Below are 16,862 nucleotides of genomic sequence, written 5' to 3'. Positions count from 1 at the left end.
TACATATAGTTACCTAAATTAATTTCAAAGGTGTCAGTTAATGAATACCACAACACTGAAGTGTTTAGAAAGCAGACCAGTATGCTAATATTAACATACAGTGTTATATGTTAATATTAGCATACTGGTCTGCTTTCTAAACACTTCAATGTTGTGGTATTCATTGGCTGACACTTTTGAAATTAATTTAGGTAACTATATGTAGTGGCTGATTGCCAGACATGTGGGAAAATACTTTGTGGGTCACACCATCGAAATTTGTACATGACATGCTGATTCACCACAGATTTGCTGTAATAGTTGGTTTTTAGGTGACGGGCAGTGTCTTATTTCACAGGCAGATGTGCTTCAGTTAAGAATCTGATGAGGTGTCACCTGCAGTCTGTATTATGAGGGCTGCAGCTGGATAGCAAGGCCACTAGGAAAGTTACTTGAAACATAATGTTAAATGAACTTCCTGTAAAGGGGTAGCTTGCACACTTAATGATTAAAGAGACATCTTCCTTCACATGTTTATTTATGCTGCTGAAACAATTATGGCATCAGCTACAGCCATGAAGATGAATAGAGATAAATGTTGTGGGTCTGTGTGCAGACAGTATGTGATAGTGGCATACAGGCACCAGAAGCTTTGTAGGCGTTAGAGAAAAATAAATATTAGGTAATGCAAGCTAATGTTAGAGCGCTAGAGTGTATTTAAGCAGTAGTCTGAGTGAAACTATGTGAGTGAGAAAGATTTGGAACATGCAGCTATCTTGTGTAAAGTTGATGTAAGGTTTCCAAATGTTGTGTGTGGCAGTAGGTGTGTGTTATGAAATGACATGATTGAGACAGTAGGAAGAGATGTTGTGACAGCTGAGTGTGATACTGAGGAAGAGAAGAGGCTTTTGCCTGTGCTAGGCTTAGTCTTAATCTTAGGCTTAGACTGGCTGTGATTTGTGTCAGGTTTGCCAATGAGCTGAAGGGGTGCTAGTGACATGTACTTGTGTCAGTGTAGTTGTGGTTTTGGTGTGCTTGCTGACTTGTTATTAGAGTGACGTTTTAGATGTGCATTGGTGATGTAAGGGATAGGTTTATCGCCAGTTTTATCATGTTCTGTTGTGAATGAAAGAGAGTGGAGGAGAACTGCGTAAATGGAGAGCATAGTTTGTGACAAGTGGGTGCAGATATGAAGCGAAACTTGTGTAGGTGGCTGAGGGTATTAGCAGCTGATGTGAGACATGAGAGAGTGAAATTGCGAAAAAAATGTGGAACGCTTCACGATTTTGCGTGTCATCCTTGCGCAGGGGCCATGCTAATCTTCTCTGTATCGTTCCAATTTTAGTATATGTACCGCCGAAGCGAGTACATTCGAGGAGCCCTCTGAAATTGTATATATAGTTATGGCGTCGCGTCAAACATGGTTCGGCTTGGACGTAGCTTTACGCAGCTCTGGCGAGGAACACAAGGCCTGCCGAGTGCTAATCTGTCAATTAATTACTGCGAGGTGTCTTTATTAGTAAGTGGCAGCTCTGTCAACTGTATTATTTGGCAGTATTGGATGTAAAACTTAGATCGTAGAGTCGCTTGCTCTCGCAGCATCCACCCAGAGCAGCAGCAGCTTCACACAGCTGCCGCTAGGCGGCAGCAAGACGTGTTGGCACCTATTGACGCCATGTTCTTACATCCCGAATTTAGTGTCTTACAGGCATACCTATGAAGCACACTTCTCTAATGTGTGGGATAAATGACTCTGATTGGAGCTGGTAGCAGGTCTTCAAGACTCTCAAAACAAGTGAATATTTTTGCGAAACTGTCTTCACTGCTAACACAAATTTCATTACTCTTGCAGTGGTACTTTCTTATGATACTAATCGATTTAATGACAGAGTCGCATATGTAAGGCAACTTTTAACTCACACATCAAGTACACCACAAGAAGACACAGTCTGTGACCATGTAAATTATTGAGTAACTCCACAGACACCAAGCATGGTCCTATTCATCCAATGGCGCCAGAAGACAATTGTGACTGCAACAAGAGACACAGTAGCCTCACGAACCATTAAAAACAGCATTCATATTGCACACTTTGAAACACAGCAGTGTAGGTCATTACTAGGGCATGGATGGGTGAATGCGAGTTGTGTGAGGAATGATGGACATAGTTCCGTTTTCAGTACAATACCAGGTGATATATTTGTGTTGATCCAAGTTTACACAGGGCAGGTCTACTTGACAACAGTGAAACACTGTGATGGAGATGTGTGAATGAGCCTAAAATATTGAGGGGACTTGTGGTAGGAGAAACCAGGTTAGCATTGTGTTAGTAGCTATAGTTATGTTCCTGGGAAATGTCAATCAGATGTAATCCAGTTTGGTGAATGTTGTTATTGCAGGAAGAATTGCTAGTGCAAAACAAAGAGTGATAGATTTAGTATCTGAAAGCAGTTAACAACTGAGTAGCTATTGGTGTCATGTGAGACAAACTGGTTTGTGATGTTGTTGTCTATTCCAAAATCTTGAAGCTTGCTAGTGTTTTGTGTCTAGACTGGCTCTGTATCTGCTTATGTGGTAGAGCTTCTGTGTATATGACATAATGAATATTGCATGCAGAGATTGTCCAATCTTTCTCCTAGACACAGGATGAGAGGTGCATCAGCTGCAATTATGAACAGCATCGACTTGTATGACATTGATGGGATTCAAAGTGCTGTCACTGCAGGTGACACCTCACCAGATTCTTAACTGAAGCATATCTGCCTGTGTAATGAGCCACTGCCCTTCACCTAAAAACCAACTATTACAGCAAATCTGTGGTGAAGCAGCATGTCATGTACAAATTTCACTGGTGTGACCCACAAAGTATTTTCCCACATGTCTGGCAATCAGCCACTACATATAGTTACCTAAATTAATTTCAAAGGTGTCAGTTAATGAATACCACAACACTGAAGTGTTTAGAAAGCAGACCAGTATGCTAATATTAACATACAGTGTTATATGTTAATATTAGCATACTGGTCTGCTTTCTAAACACTTCAATGTTGTGGTATTCATTGGCTGACACTTTTGAAATTAATTTAGGTAACTATATGTAGTGGCTGATTGCCAGACATGTGGGAAAATACTTTGTGGGTCACACCATCGAAATTTGTACATGACATGCTGATTCACCACAGATTTGCTGTAATAGTTGGTTTTTAGGTGACGAGCAGTGTCTTATTTCACAGGCAGATGTGCTTCAGTTAAGAATCTGATGAGGTGTCACCTGCAGTCTGTATTATGAGGGCTGCAGCTGGATAGCAAGGCCACTAGGAAAGTTACTTGAAACATAATGTTAAATGAACTTCCTGTAAAGGGGTAGCTTGCACACTTAATGATTAAAGAGACATCTTCCTTCACATGTTTATTTATGCTGCTGAAACAATTATGGCATCAGCTACAGCCATGAAGATGAATAGAGATAAATGTTGTGGGTCTGTGTGCAGACAGTATGTGATAGTGGCATACAGGCACCAGAAGCTTTGTAGGCGTTAGAGAAAAATAAATATTAGGTAATGCAAGCTAATGTTAGAGCGCTAGAGTGTATTTAAGCAGTAGTCTGAGTGAAACTATGTGAGTGAGAAAGATTTGGAACATGCAGCTATCTTGTGTAAAGTTGATGTAAGGTTTCCAAATGTTGTGTGTGGCAGTAGGTGTGTGTTATGAAATGACATGATTGAGACAGTAGGAAGAGATGTTGTGACAGCTGAGTGTGATACTGAGGAAGAGAAGAGGCTTTTGCCTGTGCTAGGCTTAGTCTTAATCTTAGGCTTAGACTGGCTGTGATTTGTGTCAGGTTTGCCAATGAGCTGAAGGGGTGCTAGTGACATGTACTTGTGTCAGTGTAGTTGTGGTTTTGGTGTGCTTGCTGACTTGTTATTAGAGTGACGTTTTAGATGTGCATTGGTGATGTAAGGGATAGGTTTATCGCCAGTTTTATCATGTTCTGTTGTGAATGAAAGAGAGTGGAGGAGAACTGCGTAAATGGAGAGCATAGTTTGTGACAAGTGGGTGCAGATATGAAGCGAAACTTGTGTAGGTGGCTGAGGGTATTAGCAGCTGATGTGAGACATGAGAGAGTGAGATTGCGAAAAAAATGTGGAATGCTTCACGATTTTGCGTGTCATCCTTGCGCAGGGGCCATGCTAATCTTCTCTGTATCGTTCCAATTTTAGTATATGTACCGCCGAAGCGAGTACATTCGAGGAGCCCTCTGAAATTGTATATATAGTTATGGCGTCGCGTCAAACATGGTTCGGCTTGGACGTAGCTTTACGCAGCTCTGGCGAGGAACACAAGGCCTGCCGAGTGCTAATCTGTCAATTAGTTACTGCGAGGTGTCGTTATTAGTAAGTGGCAGCTCTGTCAACTGTATTATTTGGCAGTATTGGATGTAAAACTTAGATCGTAGAGTCGCTTGCTCTCGCAGCATCCACCCAGAGCAGCAGCAGCTTCACACAGCTGCCGCTAGGCGGCAGCAAGACGTGTTGGCACCTATTGACGCCATGTTCTTACATCCCGAATTTAGTGTCTTACAGGCATACCTATGAAACACACTTCTCTAATGTGTGGGATAAATGACTCTGATTGGAGCTGGTAGTAGGTCTTCAAGACTCTCAAAACAAGTGAATATTTTTGCGAAACTGTCTTCAGTGCTAACACAAATTTCATTACTCTTGCAGTGGTACTTTCTTATGATACTAATCGATTTAATGACAGAGTCGCATATGTAAGGCAACTTTTAACTCACACATCAAGTACACCACAAGAAGACACAGTCTGTGACCATGTAAATTATTGAGTAACTCCACAGACACCAAGCATGGTCCTATTCATCCAATGGCGCCAGAAGACAATTGTGACTGCAACAAGAGACACAGTAGCCTCACGAACCATTAAAAACAGCATTCATATTGCACACTTTGAAACACAGCAGTGTAGGTCATTACTAGGGCATGGATGGGTGAATGCGAGTTGTGTGAGGAATGATGGACATAGTTCCGTTTTCAGTACAATACCAGGTGATATATTTGTGTTGATCCAAGTTTACACAGGGCAGGTCTACTTGACAACAGTGAAACACTGTGATGGAGATGTGTGAATGAGCCTAAAATATTGAGGGGACTTGTGGTAGGAGAAACCAGGTTAGCATTGTGTTAGTAGCTATAGTTATGTTCCTGGGAAATGTCAATCAGATGTAATCCAGTTTGGTGAATGTTGTTATTGCAGGAAGAATTGCTAGTGCAAAACAAAGAGTGATAGATTTAGTATCTGAAAGCAGTTAACAACTGAGTAGCTATTGGTGTCATGTGAGACAAACTGGTTTGTGATGTTGTTGTCTATTCCAAAATCTTGAAGCTTGCTAGTGTTTTGTGTCTAGACTGGCTCTGTATCTGCTTATGTGGTAGAGCTTCTGTGTATGTGACATAATGAATATTGCATGCAGAGATTGTCCAATCTTTCTCCTAGACACAGGATGAGAGGTGCATCAGCTGCAATTATGAACAGCATCGACTTGTATGACATTGATGGGATTCAAAGTGCTGTCACTGCAGGTGACACCTCACCAGATTCTTAACTGAAGCATATCTGCCTGTGTAATGAGCCACTGCCCTTCACCTAAAAACCAACTATTACAGCAAATCTGTGGTGAAGCAGCATGTCATGTACAAATTTCACTGGTGTGACCCACAAAGTATTTTCCCACATGTCTGGCAATCAGCCACTACATATAGTTACCTAAATTAATTTCAAAGGTGTCAGTTAATGAATACCACAACACTGAAGTGTTTAGAAAGCAGACCAGTATGCTAATATTAACATACAGTGTTATATGTTAATATTAGCATACTGGTCTGCTTTCTAAACACTTCAATGTTGTGGTATTCATTGGCTGACACTTTTGAAATTAATTTAGGTAACTATATGTAGTGGCTGATTGCCAGACATGTGGGAAAATACTTTGTGGGTCACACCATCGAAATTTGTACATGACATGCTGATTCACCACAGATTTGCTGTAATAGTTGGTTTTTAGGTGACGGGCAGTGTCTTATTTCACAGGCAGATGTGCTTCAGTTAAGAATCTGATGAGGTGTCACCTGCAGTCTGTATTATGAGGGCTGCAGCTGGATAGCAAGGCCACTAGGAAAGTTACTTGAAACATAATGTTAAATGAACTTCCTGTAAAGGGGTAGCTTGCACACTTAATGATTAAAGAGACATCTTCCTTCACATGTTTATTTATGCTGCTGAAACAATTATGGCATCAGCTACAGCCATGAAGATGAATAGAGATAAATGTTGTGGGTCTGTGTGCAGACAGTATGTGATAGTGGCATACAGGCACCAGAAGCTTTGTAGGCGTTAGAGAAAAATAAATATTAGGTAATGCAAGCTAATGTTAGAGCGCTAGAGTGTATTTAAGCAGTAGTCTGAGTGAAACTATGTGAGTGAGAAAGATTTGGAACATGCAGCTATCTTGTGTAAAGTTGATGTAAGGTTTCCAAATGTTGTGTGTGGCAGTAGGTGTGTGTTATGAAATGACATGATTGAGACAGTAGGAAGAGATGTTGTGACAGCTGAGTGTGATACTGAGGAAGAGAAGAGGCTTTTGCCTGTGCTAGGCTTAGTCTTAATCTTAGGCTTAGACTGGCTGTGATTTGTGTCAGGTTTGCCAATGAGCTGAAGGGGTGCTAGTGACATGTACTTGTGTCAGTGTAGTTGTGGTTTTGGTGTGCTTGCTGACTTGTTATTAGAGTGACGTTTTAGATGTGCATTGGTGATGTAAGGGATAGGTTTATCGCCAGTTTTATCATGTTCTGTTGTGAATGAAAGAGAGTGGAGGAGAACTGCGTAAATGGAGAGCATAGTTTGTGACAAGTGGGTGCAGATATGAAGCGAAACTTGTGTAGGTGGCTGAGGGTATTAGCAGCTGATGTGAGACATGAGAGAGTGAGATTGCGAAAAAAATGTGGAACGCTTCACGATTTTGCGTGTCATCCTTGCGCAGGGGCCATGCTAATCTTCTCTGTATCGTTCCAATTTTAGTATATGTACCGCCGAAGCGAGTACATTCGAGGAGCCCTCTGAAACTGTATATATAGTTATGGCGTCGCGTCAAACATGGTTCGGCTTGGACGTAGCTTTACGCAGCTCTGGCGAGGAACACAAGGCCTGCCGAGTGCTAATCTGTCAACTAATTACTGCGAGGTGTCGTTATTAGTAAGTGGCAGCTCTGTCAACTGTATTATTTGGCAGTATTGGATGTAAAACTTAGATCGTAGAGTCGCTTGCTCTCGCAGCATCCACCCAGAGCAGCAGCAGCTTCACACAGCTGCCGCTAGGCGGCAGCAAGACGTGTTGGCACCTATTGACGCCATGTTCTTACATCCCGAATTTAGTGTCTTACAGGCATACCTATGAAACACACTTCTCTAATGTGTGGGATAAATGACTCTGATTGGAGCTGGTAGTAGGTCTTCAAGACTCTCAAAACAAGTGAATATTTTTGCGAAACTGTCTTCACTGCTAACACAAATTTCATTACTCTTGCAGTGGTACTTTCTTATGATACTAATCGATTTAATGACAGAGTCGCATATGTAAGGCAACTTTTAACTCACACATCAAGTACACCACAAGAAGACACAGTCTGTGACCATGTAAATTATTGAGTAACTCCACAGACACCAAGCATGGTCCTATTCATCCAATGGCGCCAGAAGACAATTGTGACTGCAACAAGAGACACAGTAGCCTCACGAACCATTAAAAACAGCATTCATATTGCACACTTTGAAACACAGCAGTGTAGGTCATTACTAGGGCATGGATGGGTGAATGCGAGTTGTGTGAGGAATGATGGACATAGTTCCGTTTTCAGTACAATACCAGGTGATATATTTGTGTTGATCCAAGTTTACACAGGGCAGGTCTACTTGACAACAGTGAAACACTGTGATGGAGATGTGTGAATGAGCCTAAAATATTGAGGGGACTTGTGGTAGGAGAAACCAGGTTAGCATTGTGTTAGTAGCTATAGTTATGTTCCTGGGAAATGTCAATCAGATGTAATCCAGTTTGGTGAATGTTGTTATTGCAGGAAGAATTGCTAGTGCAAAACAAAGAGTGATAGATTTAGTATCTGAAAGCAGTTAACAACTGAGTAGCTATTGGTGTCATGTGAGACAAACTGGTTTGTGATGTTGTTGTCTATTCCAAAATCTTGAAGCTTGCTAGTGTTTTGTGTCTAGACTGGCTCTGTATCTGCTTATGTGGTAGAGCTTCTGTGTATGTGACATAATGAATATTGCATGCAGAGATTGTCCAATCTTTCTCCTAGACACAGGATGAGAGGTGCATCAGCTGCAATTATGAACAGCATCGACTTGTATGACATTGATGGGATTCAAAGTGCTGTCACTGCAGGTGACACCTCACCAGATTCTTAACTGAAGCATATCTGCCTGTGTAATGAGCCACTGCCCTTCACCTAAAAACCAACTATTACAGCAAATCTGTGGTGAAGCAGCATGTCATGTACAAATTTCACTGGTGTGACCCACAAAGTATTTTCCCACATGTCTGGCAATCAGCCACTACATATAGTTACCTAAATTAATTTCAAAGGTGTCAGTTAATGAATACCACAACACTGAAGTGTTTAGAAAGCAGACCAGTATGCTAATATTAACATACAGTGTTATATGTTAATATTAGCATACTGGTCTGCTTTCTAAACACTTCAATGTTGTGGTATTCATTGGCTGACACTTTTGAAATTAATTTAGGTAACTATATGTAGTGGCTGATTGCCAGACATGTGGGAAAATACTTTGTGGGTCACACCATCGAAATTTGTACATGACATGCTGATTCACCACAGATTTGCTGTAATAGTTGGTTTTTAGGTGACGGGCAGTGTCTTATTTCACAGGCAGATGTGCTTCAGTTAAGAATCTGATGAGGTGTCACCTGCAGTCTGTATTATGAGGGCTGCAGCTGGATAGCAAGGCCACTAGGAAAGTTACTTGAAACATAATGTTAAATGAACTTCCTGTAAAGGGGTAGCTTGCACACTTAATGATTAAAGAGACATCTTCCTTCACATGTTTATTTATGCTGCTGAAACAATTATGGCATCAGCTACAGCCATGAAGATGAATAGAGATAAATGTTGTGGGTCTGTGTGCAGACAGTATGTGATAGTGGCATACAGGCACCAGAAGCTTTGTAGGCGTTAGAGAAAAATAAATATTAGGTAATGCAAGCTAATGTTAGAGCGCTAGAGTGTATTTAAGCAGTAGTCTGAGTGAAACTATGTGAGTGAGAAAGATTTGGAACATGCAGCTATCTTGTGTAAAGTTGATGTAAGGTTTCCAAATGTTGTGTGTGGCAGTAGGTGTGTGTTATGAAATGACATGATTGAGACAGTAGGAAGAGATGTTGTGACAGCTGAGTGTGATACTGAGGAAGAGAAGAGGCTTTTGCCTGTGCTAGGCTTAGTCTTAATCTTAGGCTTAGACTGGCTGTGATTTGTGTCAGGTTTGCCAATGAGCTGAAGGGGTGCTAGTGACATGTACTTGTGTCAGTGTAGTTGTGGTTTTGGTGTGCTTGCTGACTTGTTATTAGAGTGACGTTTTAGATGTGCATTGGTGATGTAAGGGATAGGTTTATCGCCAGTTTTATCATGTTCTGTTGTGAATGAAAGAGAGTGGAGGAGAACTGCGTAAATGGAGAGCATAGTTTGTGACAAGTGGGTGCAGATATGAAGCGAAACTTGTGTAGGTGGCTGAGGGTATTAGCAGCTGATGTGAGACATGAGAGAGTGAGATTGCGAAAAAAATGTGGAACGCTTCACGATTTTGCGTGTCATCCTTGCGCAGGGGCCATACTAATCTTCTCTGTATCGTTCCAATTTTAGTATATGTACCGCCGAAGCGAGTACATTCGAGGAGCCCTCTGAAACTGTATATATAGTTATGGCGTCGCGTCAAACATGGTTCGGCTTGGACGTAGCTTTACGCAGCTCTGGCGAGGAACACAAGGCCTGCCGAGTGCTAATCTGTCAACTAATTACTGCGAGGTGTCGTTATTAGTAAGTGGCAGCTCTGTCAACTGTATTATTTGGCAGTATTGGATGTAAAACTTAGATCGTAGAGTCGCTTGCTCTCGCAGCATCCACCCAGAGCAGCAGCAGCTTCACACAGCTGCCGCTAGGCGGCAGCAAGACGTGTTGGCACCTATTGACGCCATGTTCTTACATCCCGAATTTAGTGTCTTACAGGCATACCTATGAAACACACTTCTCTAATGTGTGGGATAAATGACTCTGATTGGAGCTGGTAGCAGGTCTTCAAGACTCTCAAAACAAGTGAATATTTTTGCGAAACTGTCTTCACTGCTAACACAAATTTCATTACTCTTGCAGTGGTACTTTCTTATGATACTAATCGATTTAATGACAGAGTCGCATATGTAAGGCAACTTTTAACTCACACATCAAGTACACCACAAGAAGACACAGTCTGTGACCATGTAAATTATTGAGTAACTCCACAGACACCAAGCATGGTCCTATTCATCCAATGGCGCCAGAAGACAATTGTGACTGCAACAAGAGACACAGTAGCCTCACGAACCATTAAAAACAGCATTCATATTGCACACTTTGAAACACAGCAGTGTAGGTCATTACTAGGGCATGGATGGGTAAATGCGAGTTGTGTGAGGAATGATGGACATAGTTCCGTTTTCAGTACAATACCAGGTGATATATTTGTGTTGATCCAAGTTTACACAGGGCAGGTCTACTTGACAACAGTGAAACACTGTGATGGAGATGTGTGAATGAGCCTAAAATATTGAGGGGACTTGTGGTAGGAGAAACCAGGTTAGCATTGTGTTAGTAGCTATAGTTATGTTCCTGGGAAATGTCAATCAGATGTAATCCAGTTTGGTGAATGTTGTTATTGCAGGAAGAATTGCTAGTGCAAAACAAAGAGTGATAGATTTAGTATCTGAAAGCAGTTAACAACTGAGTAGCTATTGGTGTCATGTGAGACAAACTGGTTTGTGATGTTGTTGTCTATTCCAAAATCTTGAAGCTTGCTAGTGTTTTGTGTCTAGACTGGCTCTGTATCTGCTTATGTGGTAGAGCTTCTGTGTATGTGACATAATGAATATTGCATGCAGATATTGTCCAATCTTTCTCCTAGACACAGGACGAGAGGTGCATCAGCTGCAATTATGAACAGCATCGACTTGTATGACATTGATGGGATTCAAAGTGCTGTCACTGCAGGTGACACCTCACCAGATTCTTAACTGAAGCATATCTGCCTGTGTAATGAGCCACTGCCCTTCACCTAAAAACCAACTATTACAGCAACTCTGTGGTGAAGCAGCATGTCATGTACAAATTTCACTGGTGTGACCCACAAAGTATTTTCCCACATGTCTGGCAATCAGCCACTACATATAGTTACCTAAATTAATTTCAAAGGTGTCAGTTAATGAATACCACAACACTGAAGTGTTTAGAAAGCAGACCAGTATGCTAATATTAACATACAGTGTTATATGTTAATATTAGCATACTGGTCTGCTTTCTAAACACTTCAATGTTGTGGTATTCATTGGCTGACACTTTTGAAATTAATTTAGGTAACTATATGTAGTGGCTGATTGCCAGACATGTGGGAAAATACTTTGTGGGTCACACCATCGAAATTTGTACATGACATGCTGATTCACCACAGATTTGCTGTAATAGTTGGTTTTTAGGTGACGGGCAGTGTCTTATTTCACAGGCAGATGTGCTTCAGTTAAGAATCTGATGAGGTGTCACCTGCAGTCTGTATTATGAGGGCTGCAGCTGGATAGCAAGGCCACTAGGAAAGTTACTTGAAACATAATGTTAAATGAACTTCCTGTAAAGGGGTAGCTTGCACACTTAATGATTAAAGAGACATCTTCCTTCACATGTTTATTTATGCTGCTGAAACAATTATGGCATCAGCTACAGCCATGAAGATGAATAGAGATAAATGTTGTGGGTCTGTGTGCAGACAGTATGTGATAGTGGCATACAGGCACCAGAAGCTTTGTAGGCGTTAGAGAAAAATAAATATTAGGTAATGCAAGCTAATGTTAGAGCGCTAGAGTGTATTTAAGCAGTAGTCTGAGTGAAACTATGTGAGTGAGAAAGATTTGGAACATGCAGCTATCTTGTGTAAAGTTGATGTAAGGTTTCCAAATGTTGTGTGTGGCAGTAGGTGTGTGTTATGAAATGACATGATTGAGACAGTAGGAAGAGATGTTGTGACAGCTGAGTGTGATACTGAGGAAGAGAAGAGGCTTTTGCCTGTGCTAGGCTTAGTCTTAATCTTAGGCTTAGACTGGCTGTGATTTGTGTCAGGTTTGCCAATGAGCTGAAGGGGTGCTAGTGACATGTACTTGTGTCAGTGTAGTTGTGGTTTTGGTGTGCTTGCTGACTTGTTATTAGAGTGACGTTTTAGATGTGCATTGGTGATGTAAGGGATAGGTTTATCGCCAGTTTTATCATGTTCTGCTGTGAATGAAAGAGAGTGGAGGAGAACTGCGTAAATGGAGAGCATAGTTTGTGACAAGTGGGTGCAGATATGAAGCGAAACTTGTGTAGGTGGCTGAGGGTATTAGCAGCTGATGTGAGACATGAGAGAGTGAGATTGCGAAAAAAATGTGGAACGCTTCACGATTTTGCGTGTCATCCTTGCGCAGGGGCCATGCTAATCTTCTCTGTATCGTTCCAATTTTAGTATATGTACCGCCGAAGCGAGTACATTCGAGGAGCCCTCTGAAACTGTATATATAGTTATGGCGTCGCGTCAAACATGGTTCGGCTTGGACGTAGCTTTACGCAGCTCTGGCGAGGAACACAAGGCCTGCCGAGTGCTAATCTGTCAACTAATTACTGCGAGGTGTCGTTATTAGTAAGTGGCAGCTCTGTCAACTGTATTATTTGGCAGTATTGGATGTAAAACTTAGATCGTAGAGTCGCTTGCTCTCGCAGCATCCACCCAGAGCAGCAGCAGCTTCACACAGCTGCCGCTAGGCGGCAGCAAGACGTGTTGGCACCTATTGACGCCATGTTCTTACATCCCGAATTTAGTGTCTTACAGGCATACCTATGAAGCACACTTCTCTAATGTGTGGGATAAATGACTCTGATTGGAGCTGGTAGCAGGTCTTCAAGACTCTCAAAACAAGTGAATATTTTTGCGAAACTGTCTTCACTGCTAACACAAATTTCATTACTCTTGCAGTGGTACTTTCTTATGATACTAATCGATTTAATGACAGAGTCGCATATGTAAGGCAACTTTTAACTCACACATCAAGTACACCACAAGAAGACACAGTCTGTGACCATGTAAATTATTGAGTAACTCCACAGACACCAAGCATGGTCCTATTCATCCAATGGCGCCAGAAGACAATTGTGACTGCAACAAGAGACACAGTAGCCTCACGAACCATTAAAAACAGCATTCATATTGCACACTTTGAAACACAGCAGTGTAGGTCATTACTAGGGCATGGATGGGTGAATGCGAGTTGTGTGAGGAATGATGGACATAGTTCCGTTTTCAGTACAATACCAGGTGATATATTTGTGTTGATCCAAGTTTACACAGGGCAGGTCTACTTGACAACAGTGAAACACTGTGATGGAGATGTGTGAATGAGCCTAAAATATTGAGGGGACTTGTGGTAGGAGAAACCAGGTTAGCATTGTGTTAGTAGCTATAGTTATGTTCCTGGGAAATGTCAATCAGATGTAATCCAGTTTGGTGAATGTTGTTATTGCAGGAAGAATTGCTAGTGCAAAACAAAGAGTGATAGATTTAGTATCTGAAAGCAGTTAACAACTGAGTAGCTATTGGTGTCATGTGAGACAAACTGGTTTGTGATGTTGTTGTCTATTCCAAAATCTTGAAGCTTGCTAGTGTTTTGTGTCTAGACTGGCTCTGTATCTGCTTATGTGGTAGAGCTTCTGTGTATGTGACATAATGAATATTGCATGCAGATATTGTCCAATCTTTCTCCTAGACACAGGATGAGAGGTGCATCAGCTGCAATTATGAACAGCATCGACTTGTATGACATTGATGGGATTCAAAGTGCTGTCACTGCAGGTGACACCTCACCAGATTCTTAACTGAAGCATATCTGCCTGTGTAATGAGCCACTGCCCTTCACCTAAAAACCAACTATTACAGCAAATCTGTGGTGAAGCAGCATGTCATGTACAAATTTCACTGGTGTGACCCACAAAGTATTTTCCCACATGTCTGGCAATCAGCCACTACATATAGTTACCTAAATTAATTTCAAAGGTGTCAGTTAATGAATACCACAACACTGAAGTGTTTAGAAAGCAGACCAGTATGCTAATATTAACATACAGTGTTATATGTTAATATTAGCATACTGGTCTGCTTTCTAAACACTTCAATGTTGTGGTATTCATTGGCTGACACTTTTGAAATTAATTTAGGTAACTATATGTAGTGGCTGATTGCCAGACATGTGGGAAAATACTTTGTGGGTCACACCATCGAAATTTGTACATGACATGCTGATTCACCACAGATTTGCTGTAATAGTTGGTTTTTAGGTGACGGGCAGTGTCTTATTTCACAGGCAGATGTGCTTCAGTTAAGAATCTGATGAGGTGTCACCTGCAGTCTGTATTATGAGGGCTGCAGCTGGATAGCAAGGCCACTAGGAAAGTTACTTGAAACATAATGTTAAATGAACTTCCTGTAAAGGGGTAGCTTGCACACTTAATGATTAAAGAGACATCTTCCTTCACATGTTTATTTATGCTGCTGAAACAATTATGGCATCAGCTACAGCCATGAAGATGAATAGAGATAAATGTTGTGGGTCTGTGTGCAGACAGTATGTGATAGTGGCATACAGGCACCAGAAGCTTTGTAGGCGTTAGAGAAAAATAAATATTAGGTAATGCAAGCTAATGTTAGAGCGCTAGAGTGTATTTAAGCAGTAGTCTGAGTGAAACTATGTGAGTGAGAAAGATTTGGAACATGCAGCTATCTTGTGTAAAGTTGATGTAAGGTTTCCAAATGTTGTGTGTGGCAGTAGGTGTGTGTTATGAAATGACATGATTGAGACAGTAGGAAGAGATGTTGTGACAGCTGAGTGTGATACTGAGGAAGAGAAGAGGCTTTTGCCTGTGCTAGGCTTAGTCTTAATCTTAGGCTTAGACTGGCTGTGATTTGTGTCAGGTTTGCCAATGAGCTGAAGGGGTGCTAGTGACATGTACTTGTGTCAGTGTAGTTGTGGTTTTGGTGTGCTTGCTGACTTGTTATTAGAGTGACGTTTTAGATGTGCGTTGGTGATGTAAGGGATAGGTTTATCGCCAGTTTTATCATGTTCTGTTGTGAATGAAAGAGAGTGGAGGAGAACTGCGTAAATGGAGAGCATAGTTTGTGACAAGTGGGTGCAGATATGAAGCGAAACTTGTGTAGGTGGCTGAGGGTATTAGCAGCTGATGTGAGACATGAGAGAGTGAGATTGCGAAAAAAATGTGGAACGCTTCACGATTTTGCGTGTCATCCTTGCGCAGGGGCCATGCTAATCTTCTCTGTATCGTTCCAATTTTAGTATATGTACCGCCGAAGCGAGTACATTCGAGGAGCCCTCTGAAATTGTATATATAGTTATGGCGTCGCGTCAAACATGGTTCGGCTTGGACGTAGCTTTACGCAGCTCTGGCGAGGAACACAAGGCCTGCCGAGTGCTAATCTGTCAATTAATTACTGCGAGGTGTCGTTATTAGTAAGTGGCAGCTCTGTCAACTGTATTATTTGGCAGTATTGGATGTAAAACTTAGATCGTAGAGTCGCTTGCTCTCGCAGCATCCTCCCAGAGCAGCAGCAGCTTCACACAGCTGCCGCTAGGCGGCAGCAAGACGTGTTGGCACCTATTGACGCCATGTTCTTACATCCCGAATTTAGTGTCTTACAGGCATACCTATGAAACACACTTCTCTAATGTGTGGGATAAATGACTCTGATTGGAGCTGGTAGCAGGTCTTCAAGACTCTCAAAACAAGTGAATATTTTTGCGAAACTGTCTTCACTGCTAACACAAATTTCATTACTCTTGCAGTGGTACTTTCTTATGATACTAATCGATTTAATGACAGAGTCGCATATGTAAGGCAACTTTTAACTCACACATCAAGTACACCACAAGAAGACACAGTCTGTGACCATGTAAATTATTGAGTAACTCCACAGACACCAAGCATGGTCCTATTCATCCAATGGCGCCAGAAGACAATTGTGACTGCAACAAGAGACACAGTAGCCTCACGAACCATTAAAAACAGCATTCATATTGCACACTTTGAAACACAGCAGTGTAGGTCATTACTAGGGCATGGATGGGTGAATGCGAGTTGTGTGAGGAATGATGGACATAGTTCCGTTTTCAGTACAATACCAGGTGATATATTTGTGTTGATCCAAGTTTACACAGGGCAGGTCTACTTGACAACAGTGAAACACTGTGATGGAGATGTGTGAATGAGCCTAAAATATTGAGGGGACTTGTGGTAGGAGAAACCAGGTTAGCATTGTGTTAGTAGCTATAGTTATGTTCCTGGGAAATGTCAATCAGATGTAATCCAGTTTGGTGAATGTTGTTATTGCAGGAAGAATTGCTAGTGCAAAACAAAGAGTGATAGATTTAGTATCTGAAAGCAGTTAACAACTGAGTAGCTATTGGTGTCATGTGAGACAAACTGGTTTGTGATGTTGTTG

The 16,862-nt window shown here is 41.5% G+C and overlaps 6 non-coding genes across 6 annotated transcripts; all 6 read right to left on the bottom strand.

Moving 5' to 3' along the window:
* Positions 1–1,241: 1,241 nt before the first annotated feature.
* LOC126093368 (U6 spliceosomal RNA) lies at positions 1,242–1,348 on the bottom strand. The gene has a single exon (XR_007521535.1). It is a non-coding gene; the product is annotated as a U6 spliceosomal RNA (small nuclear RNA).
* A 2,768-nt stretch (positions 1,349–4,116) lies between these two features.
* LOC126093461 (U6 spliceosomal RNA) lies at positions 4,117–4,223 on the bottom strand. The gene has a single exon (XR_007521615.1). It is a non-coding gene; the product is annotated as a U6 spliceosomal RNA (small nuclear RNA).
* Positions 4,224–6,991: 2,768 nt separating this feature from the next.
* On the bottom strand, positions 6,992–7,098 carry LOC126093367 (U6 spliceosomal RNA). The gene has a single exon (XR_007521534.1). It is a non-coding gene; the product is annotated as a U6 spliceosomal RNA (small nuclear RNA).
* Positions 7,099–9,866: 2,768 nt separating this feature from the next.
* On the bottom strand, positions 9,867–9,973 carry LOC126093490 (U6 spliceosomal RNA). The gene has a single exon (XR_007521639.1). It is a non-coding gene; the product is annotated as a U6 spliceosomal RNA (small nuclear RNA).
* A 2,768-nt stretch (positions 9,974–12,741) lies between these two features.
* LOC126093366 (U6 spliceosomal RNA) lies at positions 12,742–12,848 on the bottom strand. The gene has a single exon (XR_007521533.1). It is a non-coding gene; the product is annotated as a U6 spliceosomal RNA (small nuclear RNA).
* Positions 12,849–15,616: 2,768 nt separating this feature from the next.
* On the bottom strand, positions 15,617–15,723 carry LOC126093365 (U6 spliceosomal RNA). Its single transcript, XR_007521532.1, has one exon. It is a non-coding gene; the product is annotated as a U6 spliceosomal RNA (small nuclear RNA).
* Between the last annotated feature and the right edge of the window lie 1,139 nt (positions 15,724–16,862).

Source organism: Schistocerca cancellata, chromosome 7 (assembly GCF_023864275.1).
Source record: "Schistocerca cancellata isolate TAMUIC-IGC-003103 chromosome 7, iqSchCanc2.1, whole genome shotgun sequence".
Classification (NCBI taxonomy): Eukaryota; Metazoa; Arthropoda; class Insecta; order Orthoptera; family Acrididae; genus Schistocerca; species Schistocerca cancellata.
Note: the sequence above shows the minus strand (reverse complement) of the source record. Positions and strands in the feature narration are given on the sequence as shown.